The 24125-nt window shown below is 45.2% G+C and overlaps 1 protein-coding gene and 1 pseudogene across 1 annotated transcript in view; one reads left to right on the top strand and one right to left on the bottom strand.

Annotated features, from left to right (window-relative positions):
• The window catches only part of TMEM132D (transmembrane protein 132D), a 745873-nt gene that overhangs the window by 548517 nt on the left and 173231 nt on the right, over positions 1–24125 (bottom strand). The window lies entirely within an intron of this gene.
• Positions 19741–20214, top strand: LOC102831182 (annotated as a pseudogene).

Genomic DNA, 24125 nt, shown 5'->3' on the forward strand with positions numbered 1-24125 from the left:
AAAAAAAAAAAAAAAGAGAGATGGAAGTAATACACAGAGTCACTGTACCAAGAAATGGTAGATATTCAACCATTTCAAGAGGTAGCATATCAAGATCCAATGATCTTGAAGGAAGAAGTCTAAGGTGTACTGAAGGCACCAACAAAGAACAAGGCTCCAGGACCTGATGGAATACAAATTGAAATTGTTCAGCAAACTGATACAACACTGGAGGCTTTCACTCATTTTGCCAAGAAATTTGGAAGGCAGTTATCTGGCCAATTAACTGGAAGAAATCCATATTTGTGTCCATTCCAAAGAGAGGTGACCCAATGGAATGTGGAAATCATCAAACAATATCATTAATATTGCTAAATATAATTCAATAACAGCTGTAGTACATTGACAAGGAGCTGCAAGAGGTTCAGGCCAGATTCAGACAAGGACATGAATCAAGGGATATCATTGCTGATGTCAGATAGATCTTGGATGAAAGCAGAGCATGTCAGAAAGATGTTTACCTGTTCTTTACTGACTATGCAAACGTTCTCAATTGTGTGGATCATGACAAGCTACAGGCAGCATAGTCGAGAGTGAGTATTCCGGAAGTGAGGGAAGTGTGCTCATGAAGAACCTGTACATAGACCAAGAAGCAGTTGTTTGAGCAGGACTAACAGACACCGAATGGATTAAAATGAGGAAAGGTGTGTGCCAGAGTTGTATACTTTCACCATACTAATTCAGTTTATATGCTGACAAATAATCCAAGATACTGGATTATATGAAGAAGAACATGACATCAGACTTGGAGGAAGACTCATTAACAACCTGTGATATGCAGAGGATACACCCTTGCTTGCTGAAAGCATAGAGAACATAAAATACCTACTGATGAAGACCTAACACCACAGCCTTCGGTATCCATTGCACCTCAAATTAAAGAAAACAAAAATCCAATGGGCCGAAAAATAACATCCAAATAAATGGGGGAAAGATTGAAGTCGTCAAAGACTTTGTTCTACAGATCAACCATCAACATTCATGAAAGCAGCAGTCAAGAAATCAAACGACGTATTGCATTAGGCAAATCTGCTGCACAAAACCTTTTTAAAGTATGAAGAGCCTTTGCTCTTGAGCTTGAGGACTAAGGTGTGCCTGACCCAAGCCATGGTATTTTCAGTAACCTCATATGCATCTGAAAGTTGGTCAGTGAATAAGGAAGACCGTAGAAGAATTGATGCTTGTGAGTTATGGTGTTGGAGGAGAATACTGAAAGTACCATGGGTTGCCAGAAAAACAAAGAACTCTGTGTTGGACCAAGTGCAGCCAGAGTGCTCCTCAGATTTTAGGATGGCCAGAGTTTCTCAGACTTTGGACATATTATCTGGAGGGACCAATCCCTGGGGAAGGACATTCTGTTTGATAAAGTGTAGGATCCGTGAAAAGAGGAAGATTCCCAATGAGATGGATTGGCACATTGGTAGCAGTAACGGCCTCAAGTGTAGCAATGATTATGATATTATCACAGGACTGGGTGGTGTTTTCTTCTGTGGTCAGTACCAAATCAAAGGCACTTACCAATAAGAAGAATGGGTTTCCAGTTTCTGTGAAATGTCCTTGATGCTGAACCCTGGGAGGTGGTTAAGGTTGGTTCTGTGACTTTGGGAACCACAGACATACAGTTAAAGGTGGAGGTAGCCAGATGAGAACTGTCTGTTTTCATGGAACATAACACCAGGTAGACAAGGGGTGTTTAGGTTGTCTACAGAAAGACCACAGAACAACATGGAATTGCCAAGAAAGATTTGTAAAGCCCTTTTCAATAGGACTTCTCAATCGTTCTGTTAGGCTGGGGAGAAAATTACAGTTGAGTGCTAACGTGTCTTTAACACTCCTCTAACAATTGCTGTGTGGTGCTCTGGGTTTATGCACTGGACTGCAAGATCTGTTTGAACCGAAAGGTTGGCAGTTCAAACTCACCAGTTGCTTCTTGGAAACCCTATACAGGGTTCCTAAGAGTTGGAACTGATTGGATGGCACTGAACAACGACAACAACATTTGCTCATCTCCCTTCTTATTTAAGACTGAGAAGCTCAGACAGCAGAACACAGCTCTTTTGTGCCCATTCACTGACATGTGATCAGGAGGGACCGGTTCCTGGAGAAGGACATCATGTTTGGTAAAGTGGAGGGTCGGCTAAAAAGAGGAAGACACTCAATGTGATAGACTGACACAGTGGCTGAAATGATGGCTCAAACACAGCAAAGATTGTGAGGATGATACCGGACCAGCCATTGTTTCATTCTGTTGTATATGGAGTTGCTGTGAGTTGGAACTGACTCAAGGCCACCTAACAACAATTGTATTGCTTCTTGTCTTGTTGCGTCTCCTGCCCCCTTATCACTCCCTGGCCTGCTGTGGCCTCAGGAAGCTGCCCTCAGATTTCAGGGTCCCTGCAGGTTTATGGTGAGGTTTGGTCAGCCTGTGGCTGGGCTAGGGGAGAAATGGCCGGAGGTATTTGTCTCCCTCTCTGTGGTCCACACCAGGTTGAATCCTCCAAGTTTTCTCTCCGTCAGGCAGATTCAACAGCCAGGTCTCAGTGGGCTCTCCTCAGTCATAGGGACTAATCATCACAGCTTCCTGTGATTGCTGACTTCCATGTCCCTCGTGATCCCTTCTATGTACTGATTCCTGTCCACACCTCTCCAAGGAACGCCTTCACTTAAATCATCTTGTGTATATACTTACATGCACCAGGGCACACCAAGTGCCCACTCACATTGCCACTTCTGGACTCTAATGGGAAGCTGCTATCCCACCTTCAGTGTGTGCTGCCATCTGGTGGGCACTTATAGAACTGAATATGAAGAAATGGGCGCACCAACCTCAGCCCACCAGAGACTCCTCGGGACACATGTGTCCCACCAATTGTGTCAAAATCCGTATTACCATACCAAAAGGAGAAAAAAAAAAAAATCTCTTATTTCATTCACATTGCCTTCCATGACTGAAAACATGGTTTCAGGAGAGAAAAATTCTAAACTGAAATAAATTCACTCTTGAAAGTATTCATTGTCTCCATGCCAGGACCCTGATCAATGGAGTTATCTGTTTAGGATATAAGTTGGCAGAGACACCAAGCGCACCTAATATTCCTTATCCTAGTATGGTAGGACACATAACAGCCTCCTAAAAACATCCGCCTCCCAACCCCACAATCCTGCACGTGGAAAAATGTGCTTTGCAGACTGGATTGCATGTAGGATTTAGGGATCAGAGATCATGTTGGATTATCCAGGGGTGATGGGCCAATGGGATCACAGAGTTCTTATGAGAGGTTAGATCTGGCAGATCTGAGTAAAAGGAGGTGTGATAACAGGAACCAAGGGATAGCCACTGAGAGACACAGGGTGCTAGCTGTAAGATTTGAGGTTCAAGTTCACCAGCCACTCCTTGGGAGAAAGATGAGGATGTCTTTTCCCATAATCACAGGCTCAGAAACCCTATACAGGGTTGCCATGATCAGAATCAACTAGATGGTAGTGAGTTTTGGAGGATGGACTGGTTAGCAGCCTCTGAGCTAGACTACCTGCATGCTAGTATCTTTGATGAGAACGGTATGCATTTCCCTGCGTGGGTAACTTGAAGGTTAAAACTGGGAAGAACAAGACAGAGGCATGTGTGCCCAGTCACAGGGAGCTGGAGACAGGGCAGCTAAAGCGAGTGGCCCAGGGTCTCCAGCCCTCTCTTCCAACCACCTGCACTGGTAAGATTGGTCAGCCGCGAGGACACATTCTTTCTGCAGCGACTTACAGTCTAATTAACTGAACGATGTCCACATGGAGAGGGTGGATGGGTGGATGCAAAGTATCACTGGAAGGGAAATCTACAATACAGCAACCTTAAAAGCCTTGCATATATTTTCAATGAGCAGAGAGGATTTTTTCAAAAGCTGAGCTTAGAGAGTTAAAGAAAGAAGACCTCTCTTTAACACTGCAGACAGGGGTCCCACTTGAGTCCTCTGGCCCTCCTCCCGCCCCTCCGCCCTTTTCAATCAGGAAATGATATTCTTTTCTGATCACTGGCTGAATCCAGCTTGTCAGCGACTCTCCACCAGCTCCATTACGCCGTCTCAATGGCTGCATCCCTTTTGTAGAGCCCTTTAGAGAGAGGGCGGGAGAGAGCGGGAGGGGGGCTGCTGGAGAGGCAGCTGTCCACTGAAGTTCCTGGGTGGGGGTGGGAGAGAAGGCCCTCCCAGAGAGCCCCCACTTCATCCTGTCATCAAAGCAGAACACAGACACCGACCATAAAGAACACAGCGTGATGAGAAGCCAGGCGGGGGAACCCATCAGCACAAATATCTTCCTAAAACCAGAGAGAAAATAAGCTGTGTTTGCTTTAAAGCATCATCAAAAGACAGCAATTCACATCTGATAATATTGGTCTTGATTTCTAGCCATTTGCCAACAAATCTGGTTCCTGAGTGAGAAGTACATATTTCTATCCTTTTAAGGTGAGTAATTATAATTAACGTGCAGTCCGCTCCATTTTGTCTAGAAATTCTTTCTCCCAGAGCCTCACCGGGGAGCCCTGGAAGCCGGCTGCCTCACAGCCCGAACACCTGGCCCCTCCACCCGCTCAGAGAGTCTCGGGGGCCCTTTCAAAGAGCACACTCAGCTCTCTCTCCCTGCACTGCACCTCTGGCCCGAGGGGATAGGAAAGAGCGGATTTCCAACCCTTCTTTATTTGAAATCCTCATTTTTAAACTCACAGATTGTCTTCACCTGGCCAGGGGACTTCTGAAGAGTGACAGAGGTATGGTCCTGGGCTGCAAACCAAAAGGCTGGCAGTTTGAACCCACCAGCCACTCCGAAGGAGAGGATGAGGCAGTCAGCTCCTGAAAAGTTGTACAGCCTTGGAAGCCCTGAGGGTAGTCTCCTCTGGCCTATGGGGGGGGGCGCTATAAGTTGGAATCCACTCAGTGACAGGGGCTTTTGTCTGGGGCTGCTTCTTCACTAGGGAGTCCCTCAGTGATGAGGGTAACGAAGTGCTCAACTGCTGTCCCAAGCTAAGAGGTGTAAGTCTTCCTAGAGGCATTTAGAAGAAAGGTCTGGCAATCTGCTTCCATTGACAAGCCAATGGTCTCAGTTCACTCTGACACACATGGGGGCACCGTACGTTACAATGGACTGGACAATAATCGTTCAGCCGGTTGGTCCCCGGCTACTCGCAGAGGTAACTGTGGTGTTCCTAACATGATGACTGGCTCTGTCGTAGTGGAAATGACCTCCACTGGTTTGTGCTAGCTCCCCACCCAACACGCTGCCCACCGTCCACTGCAGACACCGACAACTAGAGGCCCGTAAACAGAATCTGGCTCCGAAACATGCTTCGTTTGATTCTGCATGGTGTTAAACTTATGAGCAATTTTTAATGCCAATATTTGTAAAACAGAAGATTTCACATCAAACTCTTGGGTTTAGGCTTCATGGAAAAGAAAGCTGTAGGATCTGACAAATCTGTGAAGCCGTTTCCATCTGTCTGCACCGTTTACATAGGACGAGTGCTCACAAGTTTGCCACAGCCCCCACCTGGCCCACCTGCCCTGTGGATATCACCTTCCTCACCCATACAAGCATCTGATTTTCTCATCTCTGGATATACCTTGATGTTCACAAACAAAGATGCCACTTTGAGAACTAAGCTATGTCTGGCTCAAGCCAAGTTCTTTTCAGTTGCCCCAAATGCCTATGAAATCTGGACAATGAATAAGGAAGACTGAGGAAGAGTCGATGCATTTGAACTATGATGTTGGTGACGAATACGGAAAATACCCTGGACAGCCAGAAGAATGAACACACTTGCCTTGGAAGACATACAGTCTGAAGAGAGGAGAACTAGGTTTCAACTCATGTACTTTGGAAATGGAATCAGAAAGGACCAGTCCCTGGAGAAGGAAATCAGGCTTCACAAAGCAGAGGACCAGCAATAAAACAGGAAGACCTTTTATGCGATGGATGGACACAGTGGCTGTAACACAACAATGAAGAGGATGAAGTGGGGCCGGGCAGCGTTTCCTTCTGTAATCCATCAGGGTCAGTGCGTCATGGAACCCAACAACAACTTCTCAGTCCTGCATAACACATGCCTACTTCATTCCCCTGCATGTACCCTAAACTGTACTCTAGCATTTCTCAACTTCAGCACTATCGACATCTTGGTTGTCAGAAGGCTATGACGTAGGATCATCAACCCTGGTCTCTACCCACTAGATGCCAGTAGCATTGACACTTTCATGACAACCAAAGTATCCCTGTCGCTGTTAGGTGCCATCAAGTCAGTTCTAACTCATAGCAACCCCATGTGCAAGAGAACGAAGCACTCACGGCCCAGTTCTGCACCATCCTCACAACTGCTGTGTTTGAGCCTGTTGATACTGCCTCTGTATCCGTCCATTTTGTTGGACTCTTCCTCTTTTTTTGCTGACCTTCTACTTTACCAAACATACTGTCCTTGTACAAGGATTAGCCCCTTCTGAGAACACACTCGGAATAGGTGAGATAAAGTCTCCAAGGGGTTGAGCAACGTTCACCTTTGGCTCAGAAGCATTGGTGTAGAAGTTCCAAGGTATTTTCATGTCTTTAAAGAGACTGCATTACTGTACCACCTCTGCAGACCCACTACAGCTGCCTGGGAGCTCTTACTCATACTTCAAAGCCCAGCTCCAGAAGGTCCCCTTGTGGGGGCCTTCTCCTCCCTCTCAGGTGAGGTGCTAATTGGTTTCTTTGACAAGGATGACAGCGGGTGACCTGTAGAGGTGCTGTACCTCACGAGGATGTTTGGTACATTGTACAGTGAAAATCGCACACAAGTATGGTCAGATTTTACAGTTTCTTGTTGTTATTGCTGTTGTTAGGTGTTGTGGAGTCGGTTCCAACTCTTACTGATCCCATGCACAACAGGAACAAACACAGCCCGGTCCCATTGGGGGTCTTCCTCTTTTCTGTTGACCCTCCACTTTACCAAGCTCAATGGCCTTCTCCAAGGACTGATCTCTCCTGAGAATGTGTCCAAAGCACATGAGTGGAAGTCTTGCATGCTTTCTTCTAAGGAGCACTCTGGCTGTCCTTCTTCCAACACAGATTTGTTTGTTCTTCAGGCAGCCCATGGTACTTTTTTTTTTAATTAAATGTTTTTATTTTGCATTGAGTGAAAGTTTACAGGGCACATCATCAGCTTCACATTCAACCATTCATATAGCTTGTTTCATTACATTGATTATTATCCCCTCCATAGATCATCAGTTAACAGTGTTTCTCTCTATCCTCTTTAGCTTCTTCTTTTTTTTTGGATGTGCGGGGGACTTGGCTTTTTGGAATTTACAGTCTCGGCTTTTAGGGAGGGTTTTTACATTTGTCTGTGGATATCCAGGGCTCATGTATGAGATTACTAACAAGCATTACTGAATAATCAGATGAGGGACAGTTTGCTATGTCTACTAGGTGGCTAGAGTCTGATCCTCAGAGCCTATGGTTTGGACGGTCAACAACGCTTGGGCCCACAGGGACTTGGCCTCCTGACCGGGTCTGTACTGTCTGCATCTGAATCCTCCTTATTTATTGATTGTTTAAGGGACGCTGCCTGTCTTAGGTGGTCATTGCGAATTCCTCAGTCTTACCAGTCATTGAGACTCATTGCAGCATGGCAATGGCTCTGTCTTAAGTAGCCGAGGTTCCACGTGATCCTTACCCGTCTCTGGCCACACGTCCAGCATAAACAGCCGCCATCCGAGGAAGGCAGGGAGGGAGGAGATCAGCTGGGGCCATGGTACTTTAATATTCTTCTCCAACACCATAAACCAAATGCATCAGCTCATTTGCACTGTTGTTGTTGTTAAGTACTGTCAAGTCGGTTCTGACTCACAGCAACCCTGCATAGGATTTCCAAGGAGCAATTGGTGGGTTTGAACCACCAACCTTTAGGATGGCAGTCCAGTGCTTATTCTGTAGCACCACACCAGGACTCCATCAATTCTTCTTAAATCACCACAATACTCAAGACTCAGAAATAGCATCTTTGGTTTCTCCTCATACGGCCACTGTGTTCTTGTCTCCTGAGGTGGCTGGAACCTCAAGTCTAAAGTGAACTTTTTGTTGTTGTGTGCCGTCGAGTCGGTTCCGACCCATAGCGACCCTGCACAGGGTTTCCGAGGCTGTAAATCTTTATGGGAGCAGAACGCCTCATCTTTCTCCTGCGGAACAGCTGGTAGTTTCGAACTGCTGACCTTGCGGTTTGCAGCCCGATTCGTAACCACTACGCTACCAGAGCTCCTTAAAGTGAACTAGGGGAGGACAATAAGATATACGTGATCCTTTTCCTCTTCTGGATACCTGACTTAAACTATGCTGTGACGTCAGGATACTGCTGCTGCCAAAAATGTATTCAGACCTTACAATTACGCCTTTACAGGTTCCCTGAACCCCACGGGGGCTTCTTGGAGTGAGATGTGGGGTCTTGACTGGAGAGGCGCCTTCCCCCACAGGCTTAAATATGGTGCCCACCATGTCTTTTCTTCTCACCCTTCAGTCTCTTATCCCTTTACTCAGCTGATGTTGACACAACTTCTGCCTTGCACAGGACACACGTAGGGAAATAGCAGACGTGAGCACTGCCTGCTGGAACGTATGGTCTAAGGGGGCAGGTGGAGAATACAAATCTCTCACATGTTGGCAGGAGCATGAAGACTAGTAGGTAAGAGGTTACAGGGCAGGAGTTGGGGTGCTGTTTTGTTTAATGCTGACAGTGATGGTCATTCTGAGGAATAACCTTTGAAGGGATATGTGAGTGGATGGAGGTGTGAAGTGTGGGCGTATGTGGCAGGGAATGGTGGTGCTAGACAGAACATGTTATAGAACCCACTGAAACGGTCAAGGCCTTCCACTGTTCACTGAAATCTGGTGATTCCAACCTGCCAGCCGCTCCATGGCTGAAAGATGAGGCAGGCTGCCCCGATAAGGATTTGAAACCTTGGAAATCCTATGGGGCAGTTCTAGTCTGTCTTATGGGGTTACCATGAGCCTGAAATGACTCATCGACAAGGGGTTTGGTTTGGGTTTGGTAGCCCCTCATAAGGAATCTGGATAGGACTCTGAGTGGGAGCTGAAGGCACTTTAAGTTTCTGAGACTATGGATTCGTGGTGTTTTCAAACACGTCCACACAGTTCTTGCCCCACTTCTTGCCCCACACGGCTACATCCAGCTCCTCCTTTGACTGCGGGCCAGGCTTGCGGCCTGCTTCTAATGAGCACACATGGGGTGGAAATGGGACTGATTGGCTCGCCACACTCAGTCATAACAGGCACCTCTTTGGCCACCATATTGTGAGGCAGCCCAACCACACAGAGAAACCACAAAAGGAGCAAAACGATGTGTCGTGTCAGAGAACGGAGCTCCAGATACTCCCAGCCCCCACTCTACCAGCCTCCCCCACTAATACAGAATGGAGTCCAGTTGACTGTCCCCTCCAACATTGGCCAGGTGACAGATTCAAGAGTAAATGCCTTTTGTGGTGGTTGTTTTCAGCCACTGTCTGGACGATGGTTTGTTACTCAGATAGCAGTACAGAATGGTGCGATCTGACATGAGGTTTCTAAATGGCTGCTTTGTCTATGACATGAAAACCTCGAGGTTGGGGAAGCAAACATAAAGAAGGAGACAAGTCGGGATGTTGTTCCAACCATTCAGGTGAGCGATGGCAGTGGTTTGGACCAGGTGATGAGAACTGGTGGGAATCTGGAGATATTTCAAAGGTAGAGCAAACAGAATTTTCTGGTGGGTTTGATATGGAGGGGGAGAGAGTCCCTGCTTGCTGCTTTGCAAGCTCATCTTTCTCTTTCTGCCTTGTTTGCCACTGCCCTCATTTCTCTCCCTTCTGTTGCAAAGCACAGTGGAGGAGTCAGAAGATAAAGAATGGGAGCAGTTTCTCATCTGTCCTCAGATGCAGCTGGAAATTCAGTGTCAGAGATGGTGTTTCCAGACAGCTGAACACTGAGGCCATGGACAGCCATGACTGGGTCAGCCCTCCTTGAAGGACCAAAATCCCCACAAATAAACTCAAACCCAGCCGCCTGCCCTTGAGTTGGTCTGGACTCATAGTAACCCCAGAGAACAGCTAGAACTGTTCCCGAGGGCTCCTTGGGCTGTACATCTTCCCAGGAACAGAACGCCACATCTGTCTCCCATGGAGAGGCGGGTGGGGTCACACCAGTGACCATTGCGTTAGCAGCTGAGCACTTAACCACTGCGCCGCAGGGTTCCCAATTACACTTAATTAACTGTGTTGTTCACTCTATCCATGCTGCCCTTGAATGTCACCTAATGACAATGTAAGACAGCAGGGATAAAGAGAAGAGATTCACAAAATCCACAGATAACTACCCAAAAGTAACAAACAAAAACAAAACTGCATCTATTGCCCATGGCACTTAAAGCGTCTCTCTGCTCCTTAACCCAAATCCTATCCATCTCGGAAGAACTGGGTTAAATCCCACTTCCTCAGTGAGCCTGTTTTTCTGACCACCTCATCCAAGGTCCCGTTCCGTCTAATTGTCTGTAGCAATTATGACTCTCTCACTTTACTGGGCAATTAGCCCCAGAGATTCGCATGATGTCCCGGCCGCCACTGCAGAGCTGTTATGTGAATGTCTCATTGTTTCTGAACTGTGTGGGTTTTATCAAATGCATAACCCTAGAAAGTCCCATCAGCACAAAGCTGGACCACACGGAGACCTTGCATTTGTTGAACACATTGTTTGCAGCTATAGACAAACACTGCTGTACATTAACAAAGAATAGAAATGGTTTTGTTTCATTTATAAATTAATTCTCAACAGTTTACCATCCACCCAGTCTGCTTAAGGGTAAAATAAAAAAGAGGAAAAAACTAGACTCCAAACATAAAAACAGTGCTGGAGAAGTTAGATTCTTTACTCACAGAACTACAGGCATATACTGAAAATAAGAGCTATGTGTGTGGAATCAAAGTGACACGGAAACTTGAAACATTAGACAGGACACTCAGGGGCAGCGGGTTGTGTGCACGGGGAGGGAACAAGTCAGACAAGGGTATGGGCACAGTTGCGGGACCTGAAGAGCGCCATCAACGGCACTCCATTGCACATGGAGAAATTGATGAATTGGTGTATGTGTTGCTATGCATCTTCCCAACAACAGGAACAAAGTAAGATTTCAAATGTGTATCTAAACAGAAGATTCCTGCTGCGGCACTGTAGGATAAACACCGGACTGTTAACCGCAAGGTCGTCAGTTCAAACCCAGCAACCACTCTTGGAAACCCTGTACAGGGTCAGTATGAGTTGGGAGTGACTTGATGGCACTTAACAACAACAACAACAACAAATACAAGAAAATAACCAGCTTATTGTTGTTGTTGATGTTGTTGTTGTTGTTGTTAAGTGCCATCGAGTCGGGCCCGACCCATAGCGACCCTGTAACAGGGTTTCCGAGGGTGTAAATCTTTGTTGTTGATAAGCACCGTTAAATTGGTTCTGACTCATAGTGACCCTGTATAGGGTTTCCAAGGTTGTAAATCTTTGCAGGAGCAGAAATCTTCATCTTGTTCCATGGAGCAATCGCTGGACTCGAACCACTGACCTTGTCGTTCGCAGTCCAGTGCTTTTCATGTGGAGTCCCTACTCCCTATCTGTTTGTTGTTGTTGTTGTGGTTGTTACGTGCTGTCAAGTTGGCTCCGACTCACAGAAACCCAGTACAGGGTTTCCGAGGAGCAACTGGTAGGTTTGAACTGCTGACCTTGTGGTTCAAAGCAACCTTGCAGTCCTACACTTATCTGACAGTGCCCACCAGAAGTCCAACCTATTTCTTAGTAGTGATAAAATGCAAAGATGAAGAGACATCAGAAAAGAACAAAGTGGACACGAAAGAAGCTGTCACACTAATAATTATAGGAAACAAATGTCAAGAATCAATGTCATTTCCATACTTCCTAAGAGATTTGATGTAAGAATAAATCTGAATTGTACATGGAAATTAAAAATCAAAATCTAGAAGGATTTGAAAGTTAAACATTCAAAACATGGTAATTTGGGGGTAAAAAGACCCTACACCCAGAGCCATTGTTGGGAAACCATCTAGTTATAGAGCAACAAGGAACTGATTAATCAAATTGTGGTACCTGCTACAGCCTGTATCTCACTTTGCATTTGTTGTTGTCGTTGTTAAGTGCCTTGGAGTCAGTTACAACTAACGACCCTTCATAGGATTTCTGAGGAGAGGCTGGTGCATTTGAACTGCCAACTTTGCAATTTACACTGACTTTGTGGTCCAGTGCTGTATCCCACAGTGTCAGCCCAGGACTTCACTTTGCATTATTTTTTGTTTAATTGAGATCAGAATATTGAAAGGGCAGAATCTTCGCTCACAACTGAGTCTTGGCACCCAGGACACCAAGTGGCATTTACAAGTCCAAATCCAATGTGTCAACTTTGAATGCAGCAGGGCAAACAGCTGTTATGGCATGGATTCTGACTCACGGTGTCACAGGTGTGTCAGAGTGGATCTATGTTCTGTAGGGTTTTCAATAGCTGATTTTCCAGAAACAGAAGGGTGAGTCCAAAAGTATTGCTACACATGTATAAGCTTATTCCACACAAAACATGTCCCTGCCATCCATGAACAGCATCAAACTAGTTCTCTCAGTAATACACTAGTCGTAGTCTCCCTGAGGTGCCTTCAAAAGAAGAGGTCCAATTATAAAATAAGTGTTTCCAAGTAAATCTGTTGGGTCAGTTTACTCTTGAACTCACAAAGAAGTGGACTCAGAAGATTATGAGGCTGTGTTTTGGAATTCCAAAGGGGCCATAAAGACAGATTGATTGTCTTGAAGGACAAAGGATGAGCACAGGGGCTTATTAGGAAGAAGGTTTAAGAAACTTGGTGAGAAAAGACCAGGAAAGATGCTCTGAGACATTTCTTTTTCCATCATGACAGTGTACCTGCTCATCTTCAAGGATACCAAGGGCTGTCCTACAAGAATGTTGTTGGGAGACTTCACCCCATTTACCCACAGGCCTGATCTCACCCCTTCAGACTTCTTTTTGCTCTCTAAACACAAAGAACATTGTAAAGGACCATGATTTGAATACCTTGAGAATGCCCAAACTGCCATTTTGGCATGCTATAAACTGAAGAGCACAGAATTCTTCAGTGAGGGGTCAGAGAGGTGAAAACATCACCTTCAAAAGTGTAGAGACTTAGATCAAGGGTGGGGAACGTCTGGCCCTTGGGCCATGTAAGACCCGTGAAATCATTTGGTCTGGCCCTGCCAAGGCAACTGCAGTTCCAGCCATCACAATGGGATGAGTTAATTAAATGTTTGACCAATTATAGCAGACTAATTTTAAAGTTGATAATTTTGTGTGGCCTGTGAATGATGTTATATATTTTTTCAGAAGAAAGGTTCTCTACCCCTGAACTACATAGACGGTATGTCAAGAAACAATACCTTGTACAAGTTCAAAACACAAAATTCAGTTAGATTCCTCTATATTAATACTGACAATGCTGAAAAGGAAATCAGGAAAGCAATACCATTTACAATAACCACCCAAAGGGTAAAATATTTAGGAATAAATGTAACCAGAAAAACAAAGGACTGATACAAAGAAAACTACAAAACACTACTACAAAAAAACAAAAGAGACTTACAAAAATGGAAGCATATACCATGCTCCTGGATAGGAAGACTTAACATTGTGAAAATGTCAATACTGCCCAAAGCAATTTACACATATAATGTAACACCAATCCAGATTCCAATGACATTCTTTAGGGACAGGGAAAAAACAATGACAAACTTTATCTGGAAAGGAAAAAGACCCAGGATAAGCAAAGCACTGCTTAAGAAGAAGAACAAAGTTGGAAACCTCTCACTCCCTGATTTCAAAATATACTACATGGCTATAGTGGTCAAAGTATGGTGAAAGAACACAACCTTGTCACACACCTTTCCCAATTTTAAAACATTCAGTGTTCCCATGCTCTGTTTGAACAACTGCCTCTTGGTCCAGGTACAGATTCCTCAGAAGTACAATTAAGTGTTCAGGAATACTCATACTTCTCAATGTTGTCCATAGCTTATCATGATCCACACAATTGAAAGCCTTTGCGTAGTCAATAAAGCATACGTAGACATCTTTCTGATATTCTCTGCTTTCAACCAAGATCCACCGGACATCAGCAATGATATCTCTTGCTCCCCGACCCCTTCTGAATCCAGCTCGAACCTCTGGAAGTTCTCTGTCAATGTATGATTGTAGCCATTTTTGTATTACCTTTAGCAAAACTTTACTCGCTTGAGATATCAAAGAGATTGTCCGATGATTTCCACATTCCGTTGGGTTCTTTCACCATACTTATTCAACCTGTATGCTGAGCAAATAATACAAGAAGCTGGGTTCTATGAAGAAAAACGTGGCGTCAGGATTGGAGGAAGACTCATTAACAACCTTTGATATGCAGATGATACAACCTTGCTTGCTGAAAGTGAAGAGGACTTGAAACATTTACTGATGAAGATCAAAGAACACTGCCTTCGGTATGGTTTGCATCTCAATGTCAGAAATACAAAAATCCTCACCACTGGACCAATAAACAACATTCTTATCAACTGAGAAAAGATTGAAGTTGTCAAGGACTGCATTCTTCTTGCATCAACTATCAACACTCGTGGAAACAGCAGTCAAGAGATCAGATGACGTATTGCATTGGGCAAATCTGCTGCACAGGAACTTTTTTAAGTGTTGAAGAGCAGAGATGTCAGCTTGAGGATTAAGGTGCGCCTGACCCAAGCCATGATATTTTCAATAACCTCATATGGATGCGGAAGCTGGACAGTGAATAAGGAAGACCGTAGAAGAATTGATGCCTTTGAGTTGTGGTGTTGGAGGAGAATACTGAAAGTGCCATGGACTGCCAAAAGAACCAATAGATCTGTTTTGGAAGAAGTGCAACCAGAGTGCTCCTTGAAGGCCAGGATGGCTAAGCTTCGTCTCTCATACTTTGGACATATTGTCAGGAGAGAACAGTCACTGGAGAAGGATGTCATGCTGGGTAAGATGGAGGGTCAGAGAAAAAGAGGAAGACCCCCAACAAGATGGATCAGCCAGGTGGCATCATTAATGGTATCAAGTGTAGCAGTGGTGGTGGGGTTGGCCCAGGATCGGACATTATTTCGTTCCGCTGTGCATGGGATCGCTATGAGTCGGTTCTGACTCGATGGCACCTGACAACAACAACGTAGTGGTCAAAACAGCCTGGTGGTGGTACAATGAAAAATCACTGATCAATGGAACAGAATTCAGAATCCAGAAATAAACCAATCCACATACAGCCAACTGATCTTTGACAAAGGGCCAAAGTACATTGAGTGGGGAAGACATAATTTCTTCAACAGATGGTGCTGGCAGAACTGGAAATTGATATATAAAAGACTGTAACAAGATCTTTATCTCACACCACGGACAAAAACCAACTCAGCATGGATTAAAGACCTAAATGTGGATCCCCAATTATAAAGGTCATCAGTGAAAAAATAGGAACAAATTAAGAGTTCTAATCCAGGGCACACACAGACTACCAAACATTGCAAAAATTTTACAAAGAAAAGAATACAAAATAGATGATTGGGACATTCTAAAAATTAGAAACGTATACACATCAAAGAATTTCACCAAAAGAGTAAAAAAGGAACCCACTGAATGGGAAAAATTATTCTGCAATGACTTATCAGTCAAAGGACTAATTTCTAAAATCTATAGAAAACTACAAGACCTCTACAAGAAAAAGACAAATAACCCAAATAAAAAATGGGCACAGGACATGAACAGACATTTCACCAAGGAAGACATTTGGGCAGCCGACAAACATGTGAAGAACTGTTCACGATTATTAGCCATTGTTGTTGTTGTTAAGTGCCGTGCTACAGAGATGCAAATCAAAACAACAATGAGATATCATCTCACACCAGCAATAACAGCAAAGATAAAAAATGCAGAGGACAATGAACACTGGCAAGGATGTGGAGAGACTGGGACCCTCCTACATGGCTGGTGGGAATGCAAAATAGTCCACCCACTCTGGAAAACAGTATGGCGCGTCCTCAGAAAGTTGGAAATAGAAATACCTTGTTGTTGTTGTAGTTATTAAGTGTCGTGGAGTCGGTTCTGACTCACAGCAACCCTGTACAGGGTTTCTAAGGCTGTAAATCTTTATGGGAGCAGAAAGCCTCATCTTTCTCTCATGGAGCAGCTGGTAGTTTCGAACTGCTGACCCTGAGGTTTGCAGCCTGATTCGTAACCACTACGCTACCAGAGCTTCCCTGTAGATGTATGGATATTATCCAGTCATAGACAGCACTGTATTTCAAAACAGATCTTGAAATTTTTTTTTTAATGATAAATGAGATACCATTCTTGTTCAACTTATCATTTCTGGCCTAGTAAATCACGGGATTGTCATTTTCAAAATGGCTAATACCAATTCATTTCAGATCATTAATGCCTTAGATATCAATGTTTATGCATGTTTCCGTTTTTGACAATTTCCAGTTTTCCTAGATTCATACTTCATACATTGCATGTTTTGATTATTAATGGATGTTTAAAGTTGTTTTGCTTAATTTTAACGTGTGCCCCATCAGAAAACGAAGGTCTTGAGGGCTTTACTCTAGTCTCATCATCCATCATGGTCAACTCTACTTTGAGGAGGCAGCTTTTCCCCAGTGGCATTTTGAGTGCTTTCCAGCCTGAGGGGCTCATCTTCTGGCACTATATCTGACAATATTTGGTGCTCTTCATCATGTTTCAATATTCAATATTCTAGACCTGACGGTGTTCCACTGCTATTCATAAGGCTTTCAGAAACTAAATATTCTGACGTACTCTGCCTCTTCTTCTTTCTGGTCTGGAAGCTCGGATGAAACCTGTCCACCACAGATGACCCTAGTGGTATTTAAAATATCCATGGTATAGCTTTCAGAATCACAGCAACATGCCAGCCACCACAGCATGACAAACGGACAGACGAGAGGTGAATATTGCCAGTTGCTGAACCACCGTCCATGTGGACAAAGATGTTCTGTATCTGAAATGCTGTTCTCCTCAAGTATTCTCACGAGGACTTCATGCACAGCACAGAACTTCAGCTAATTCAGAAACAAACCTAGTAGGCTGCTGGGATAACCGGTGGTGCTCTGGTGGTGCAGTGGACAAGCACCTGGTTGCTAACACAAAAGTCAGTAGCTCAAACCCACTCCTTGGCTCTATATGCTGCCATGAAGGTTTCAGTTTTGGAAACTGTGTTAGTCTTCCAGAATTGCTATAACAGAGGTGCCAAAGTGAATGGAGAAAACAAGCAGAAATGTATACTCTCACAGTTTCATTAGCTAGAAATCCCAGTAGAATAACTCCATGGACGTTAATGCTTTGGGTAACCAAAAATGCCTCCAGACACTGTCCAGGGTTCTCAGGGAACAAAATGCCCCTGGGTTGAAAACAGCTGACCTAAAGAGTGCTGAACTCATTTTTAAATTAATGGGCCACATTGGAAATTTTAGATATTCTACAGAGAAATTTTACTTTCTTATTTTTCACAAACTATCTGAAAACAAGGAGCTACAAACTCGCATTCAACCGTTGTTACTGACAACAGACAAGCAGCATCCCTCTTTATAGAATCTGCTCACTGAAAAGTTGCATGATGCAATCCACACAGAAGTACCTTTGAAGAATGGCCTGGGAATCAACTACTGAAAACTCATCCACTGAGAACCCTGTGGGCACAGTTCTACTCTGGCACACACGGGGGCAACATGAGTGGAATCTACTTATGAAAACATTATCCACTGAGAACCCTGTGGAGCACAGTTCTACTCTGGCACACAAAGGGGTACCATGAGTTGGCATCACCTTAAGGGCAACCGATTGACTGGAAAGGTGACCAACGTTATTATAACTACCTGTTGACCTTCCACCATGGAGCGTCTACAGCCACTTCCCATCTAGCTTCCATTGTTTGGGTTGTCTTTATCCATGACTATTTTACTCAGAAGCACTTCATTAGTGGCCCCTGTGGAATTTGACTTTGCAGCATCCACTCCTAAACGCAGCCAACCACATCAAACGCACAGTCATTGAGTTGATTCCAATTCATAGGAAGCTTGTGCGATAGAGCGCATGCCCCACAGGATTTGCAAAGCTGTCATATGTATAGACACAGACAGCCTCAGCTTTCTCCCTTGGATAGGCTGCTGGGTCCCACCTGCTGAGCACTTAACCCACTGCACCACCAAGGCTCTTTCACAACCAGAAGGGACCTACAAATCTCCATGGACCAAACCATCACTGCTTTGGGGCAAATATGATGCAAAGAGCAGTGAGGGGAATTACCCATAGGTTGACATTAAAACCATTTCATGTGGTCTTGTGGAGGCCCAGCATAATTGCTGCTATCTGATCTGTGGGGTGCAAACCGGCACCCCGCTTTTCCCGCAGGCTCATCTCCGTGGTTAGAAGTCACTGTAGCTATGTGTCAGAGACTCACCTGCCATCCGTGAGCTGGGCACCGTCCCCAGCTCATCGGTAAGGTCATCCTACGGCATCTCTGTAGCCAAGAATACACTGTATTGATTGGTATGACTGAGCACATTGAGTAGATTAAACGGCTTCTCCACTCATTTTTCAAAATCTTATTTAAATTGCATCAGCTACAATATTCTACCAAATATCAGGGAAAATCGATAAGAGTAGAAATCTTGCTGCTGGATCTAAGTGGCCATGTTGTTCCTAGCTCCATAACCACTGAAACGAAAATGGTGAGTATCTGTCTCTCTAGTGTCCACCCATCCCCCCTGCCCCCCACTAATACATAGAAGATCAGAGTCTGGAAGGAGAGAGAGAAGGTTCGAGGGGAGGAGGGGATCAAGGAGACAGGGGGAGACAGAAGAAGGGGCAGAGGGGGAGGAGGAAATTCCTTACAGATGTTTGGCCAGTCTGTGACACAGGGAACCCAGGACTCCCTCTGATAAAGTAAGCAGACACGATGAATCTTTCTAACACATTTCTGCCACTTTCTGTGTTCTCAAGGGTTTAACCTTTGCCTTCCCCCATTGGGCCTTTCCCTTTAATTAAGACATGTGAGGTGGAATTTGCCATTTGGGGGCTGAGTTATGTTCAGCATAATGAAGAGCTTTGGGGCAATGATGGTTTGCATCTCATCAGCCAAATTATCCTTCCTGAAGAATTTCCACATTGGCTTTGATGTAATACGGCCCCAGGTCTCTCTGCAAAACTCCTGGAAATACCAATGAGGGACATTCTTTTGAAGCTGTGAAAAAGTGCATGTGGGGCAAATGGAGTGGGAACTGACAAGTAAAGCCCCCTTACCAATGCAGGTACAGACTTGGTGACCCCAGACCCACTTTCTCTCAGCAGAAGCCCCATTTACTCCTCAGTGCATGAAGAGGAGACACCCAGGCAGCCAGCGGTCTGAGAGCCTATTCCACAGGTCTTGCTGTTGTTAATTAACTTCTCATTGTGATTTGAGTGACATTTTACAGAGTAAATTATCTTTAAGAATTCATAGCACTGGCAGCTGCAGTTGTGTCTTCCAAGTTACTGGTTCTTGACGGTCATTGATCCAACCACAGTAGGATGCCCTGAAAGGGGCTGAGCCCAGTGGAGGCACTGCTCGGGCCTCCGTGGGCAAGAGGTTACAGCAGGAGCAGATGACCCTTATGATGTCTGTGGACACAGGCATTTCTGCCCCTCCTGAACCAGACAGCCTTTTCAAGTGGGTGGGGGCCATGCATGAAGCAGTATACGAAAACCTGAGGTAGAAGCTCTCCCTCGAATTCCTCAGTGGCTACCCTTACAACACTCACACAGTGAAGACCCTCACACCCTGCTACCACCCCAACGTGGACACTCAGGGTAACATCTGTCTAGACATCCTGAACGACAAGTGGCCAACCCTCTGTGACATCAGGACCCTCATTCTGTCGATCCAGAGGCTGCTGGGAGAGCCCAATATAGATAGACCTTTGAACACACACGCTGCTGAGCTCTGGAAAAACCCCATAGCCTTTAAGAAATACCTGCCGAAAACCTACTCAAATCAAGTCTCCAGCCAAGATCCCTGACCCCATCTGTCCAAACCCTCTCTGTGTTGTCTATTTTTTTCCTTAGATGGTCCGTCCGTTCCTTGATTTCTGTACATGACTCGGTATCTTAAACTGTGCCGTCATTTTGTTTGTTTTTAAATTAACTCTCCTTTTGAGCTCTGGTGATGAATATATTAAATAAACACATTTTGAGTTTGCAAAAAAAGAAAGACTTCATAACACTGAGTTGTTGAACGGATAACATACCAGTGCTCCCCTCACTCCCTTCCTGTGTTTCCTGCTTCCATTTGTCCTTCTTTGCTGCCCCGTCTGTCTGTCCTTCTGAGCAAATGCTGCCCTGTTGTGTCTCCTGAAGTTGGTTGCTTTAAGGAGTGTGTTCCTCTCAGATAGGACTGTTTGCCTTCTTGGCCTGCTTGTTGTCAGAGCCAGGGGGGTGAGTTCAGTTTCAGGCTTGAAAGGTGATCAAGGGCCCCTGCCTCTGTCTGCCCAGTAAGCCTGGCCTTGTTTTATGATTTAGAGTTTTGCTCTACCTTTTCTCCCATTCTCTCCAGGACCCTGTATTGTGATTGTTTTCAGAGCAGGTTGCAGTGATAGCATGGCGCCGTCCAGTTCTTGGTTTCTTCCATGGAATGGAAGGTCCCCAATGGTGAGAAATGGCAGGGGGCTCCCAGGGCACGAGGAGAAGGGCTGGAGGGGATGGGCAGGAAACAGACCATGACCAGGGACCCTGCGCCTGCTGCTGTGACCAAGGCAGGTTGATATGAGACTGGAAGCTGAATCACCAGTGTTTCAAATGCTAGCAGGCTTGGTCTTGGAGGAGACAACCAGGGACCCCTTAAAAGAGGCAGTGGACTGAGGGGTGTTCCTAAGTCAGCTCACAGCGACAGCACTGGTGCCGCAGAGGCCCTGGTGGCACTGTGGGCTGAGCATTGGGCTGCTAACAGAAAGGTTAGCAGTTTGAGTCCATCAGCTCCTCCATGGGAGAAAGATGAGGCATCTGGAAACCCTAGAGGGCAGTTGTCCTCAGTCCTATAGCGGGGATGAGAGTGGAAATGCACTCCGTGGCTGTGGGCTCAGTGGTCTGGGTGGTAGTTAGATAACCAGTGAGACCTGTGCACTCAGGGTCCAAAAGGAGCTCTGCTGGGACTGTGGTTCAAGTGAATGGCTGCTCACCTAAAGGTCGGTGGTTCGAACCCAGCAGCTGCTCCTCTGGAGAAAGATGAGGCCGTTTGCTCCCAAAACAATGGCAGCCTTGGAACCCCTCAGGGCACTCTTCCTCCAGGGTCATAGTGAGGCAGAATCAACTCAATGGCAGTGGGTTTGGATGGGAATTGGATAGCAAAGGACATTCTCATTCTGGGTGAAGAGGAAATGAGAGGTGGCGGAAACTACATCGGGGTGGATTCTATTAATGAGGTCTACAAAATGGCGTCCCCGCTCTAGGACTCCTACGGTGGTGGGCACCGGTCTTCCTCCAAGGTCCCTGAAGTAGGAGTCAGGGCATGTTAAGTCCTGTCTCTTTGACTCAGGGGTGGGGATACAATGGAAAGGCTCAGCAGTTCAGGTAGACATAGACAATAAGACAGTGTTCAAGGTGTTAGAGATGCCACTTGGACTACGAATGTTTGAGATCTTGTTACACTGAGCAGGGAGTCTTGAAGTTGCATCGTTGAGAGAAAATGACAACTAAAGTTGACTTCAGAAACTCTTCTAGGAAGGCAGATTTCAAGATTATAACTGAGATCATTAGTCATTCCCAAACTAATAAATGACACCAAACCTACTGCCATTGAATTGATTATTATTCATAGTGAGTATAGGGCTCAGTAGAACAGCTCCTTAGGGTTTCTGAGACTCTCAATATTTATGGGAGCAGACAGTCTCATTATTTCTCCCACAGAACCACTGGTGGGTTTGAAGCACCAACATTTGGGATAGCAGTCCAGAACTCAACCCACTGCACCACCAGGACTCCATAGCAACCTCTTTATCTGTCATCAGTAGATGGAAAGGAGAACTGAATACTCGGACAAGGGTTTCATTTGATCTGGAACAACAATTTGTATCCATGGAAGCAGTCATTTGTCCAGAAGTCAAACGATGTATTCCACAGGGCAAGTGTGCTGCAAATGACCTCATTAAAGGCTTTAAGGAGCAAAGAAGTCATTTTCACGACTAAGGTGGGCTTGGTCCAAGCCAGGGGCTTTTCAATCACCTCATATACACGTGAAACTTGGATAGCGAAACAAACAAACAAAAAAATGATCCGAAGAATGGATGGATTCAAGTTGTGGTACTGACAAAGAATACTGACCATGTTGTTCATGCACTTCCAAAAGAGCAAACATATCAGTCTGTGAAGAGATCAAGGACAGTGAGAAAGTTTTGCTCAGACATATCATCAAGAAAGACTTGTTGATGTCCAGTTTTGGAGGTGGGAGAAGCAGAATGGGGTAGTACAGGCTCTGTGGGGGAGGTGTAGAAAACCCAGAGAAGATGCTTTCACGGAGCAGCTCCAGAGCTCTGGATCAACCCTAAGGAGCAGGGCATAAGTTTCCCGTACCCACCGGTGGAAAAATCATGATGTAAAGGAAAATATTGCAATTTCAGAATCAATCGGGATGCAGGACCCTCCCTGTGGCCACTCCTGCCCACACTGAGTTCAGAGGAAGGGGCCACAGCCAGACTGACACAGTGATAAGGTGCTAAAACCCAAGCAGTGACATTTGAAAAAAGATGTGTAGGGGATTCTACACTTTTTTTCCTCCTCTTTCCTGTCGCACCCTCTCTGCCCAGTGTGGACACCTTCAGGTGGGTGGGCACACACACCCCAATAGGGTCCAGCATTGTGTCCACAGTTTTCCCATGGCACAGAGAGTAGGAGCCCCATTGATCCCACAGGCTGATTCTTTGGCAGCTGCCTTTAATGTCTGGCTCTGGGTCCCAGCCCTTAAGTTGATCTGTGCGGGACCCTTTACTCCTGCCTACCCAGGATGAAAAAAGCAGGTCTGGCCATACAGACAAACCATAGGAACACGCTAAAACCCCAACATAAAAGTCAAGAGCCAACACGAACTACTACACACAGACACAGCTATTGCAAGAATTACGCTGTCCACATACAGATACCTAACTGACCTTCAGACATAAAAATAGTGAACAATCTTTCTCCTCTTAACTTCTCAATATCTATCTGTGTACCTCCACGGTAGTGACTAGAGGAGGGGCCTGAGCAAGTGGAAAACCAAACCCGCCGCTGGAGGTTTCTAGTGTGCACACACACTGACCTCTGCAGCAAAGGATACTGGTCAGTCAGCTATGGTTTTATTTTTGTTTTTGAATGGTGGTTTTTGTCTTTGCTTTTATATTGCTTCTGTTTTTGGTCCTTTTGATCACACTTTTTTCCTGAGGGTAGGAGCTTTTTCTCCCTATGTTACCCAAGAAGAGACAGCAATCGTGGCCATACAGCCAAGCTACAATCATACCCCATAATATCTCACCATTGGGACAGGAGCCAATACCAGCTGCTAGGCATTACACATGAAAAGGAAAGCCTATCTCCAGATCATATCCACCAAGAGACACTCAGTAAGCTTAACAACACAGCAACATACATCCATTTAAGCATTAAAAATCTACATAACTACTGAAAATGTCCAAGAAAACACAACAAAAGATCTGAAAACATATCCAAATCCAGAAGAGTAACTGAGACAAATGAGCTGGAGTCAGACACAGACCTTCCAGTAAATGAAGAGCAGGATTTGGATCTGCAGGAGAAGGAATTCAGAAGAATGATATGGAAACAAATTCAAATGCTCTGAAAAGGGGTTGTTGTTGTTGTTGTCAGGTGCCATCGAGTCGGAACCGACTCATAGCGACTCCATGCACAGCAGAACGAAACAATGTTCGATCCTGGGCCAACCTCA

The sequence above is a fragment of the Chrysochloris asiatica genome, unplaced genomic scaffold, assembly GCF_000296735.1.
Source record: "Chrysochloris asiatica unplaced genomic scaffold, ChrAsi1.0 scaffold00261, whole genome shotgun sequence".
Taxonomy (NCBI): Eukaryota; Metazoa; Chordata; class Mammalia; order Afrosoricida; family Chrysochloridae; genus Chrysochloris; species Chrysochloris asiatica.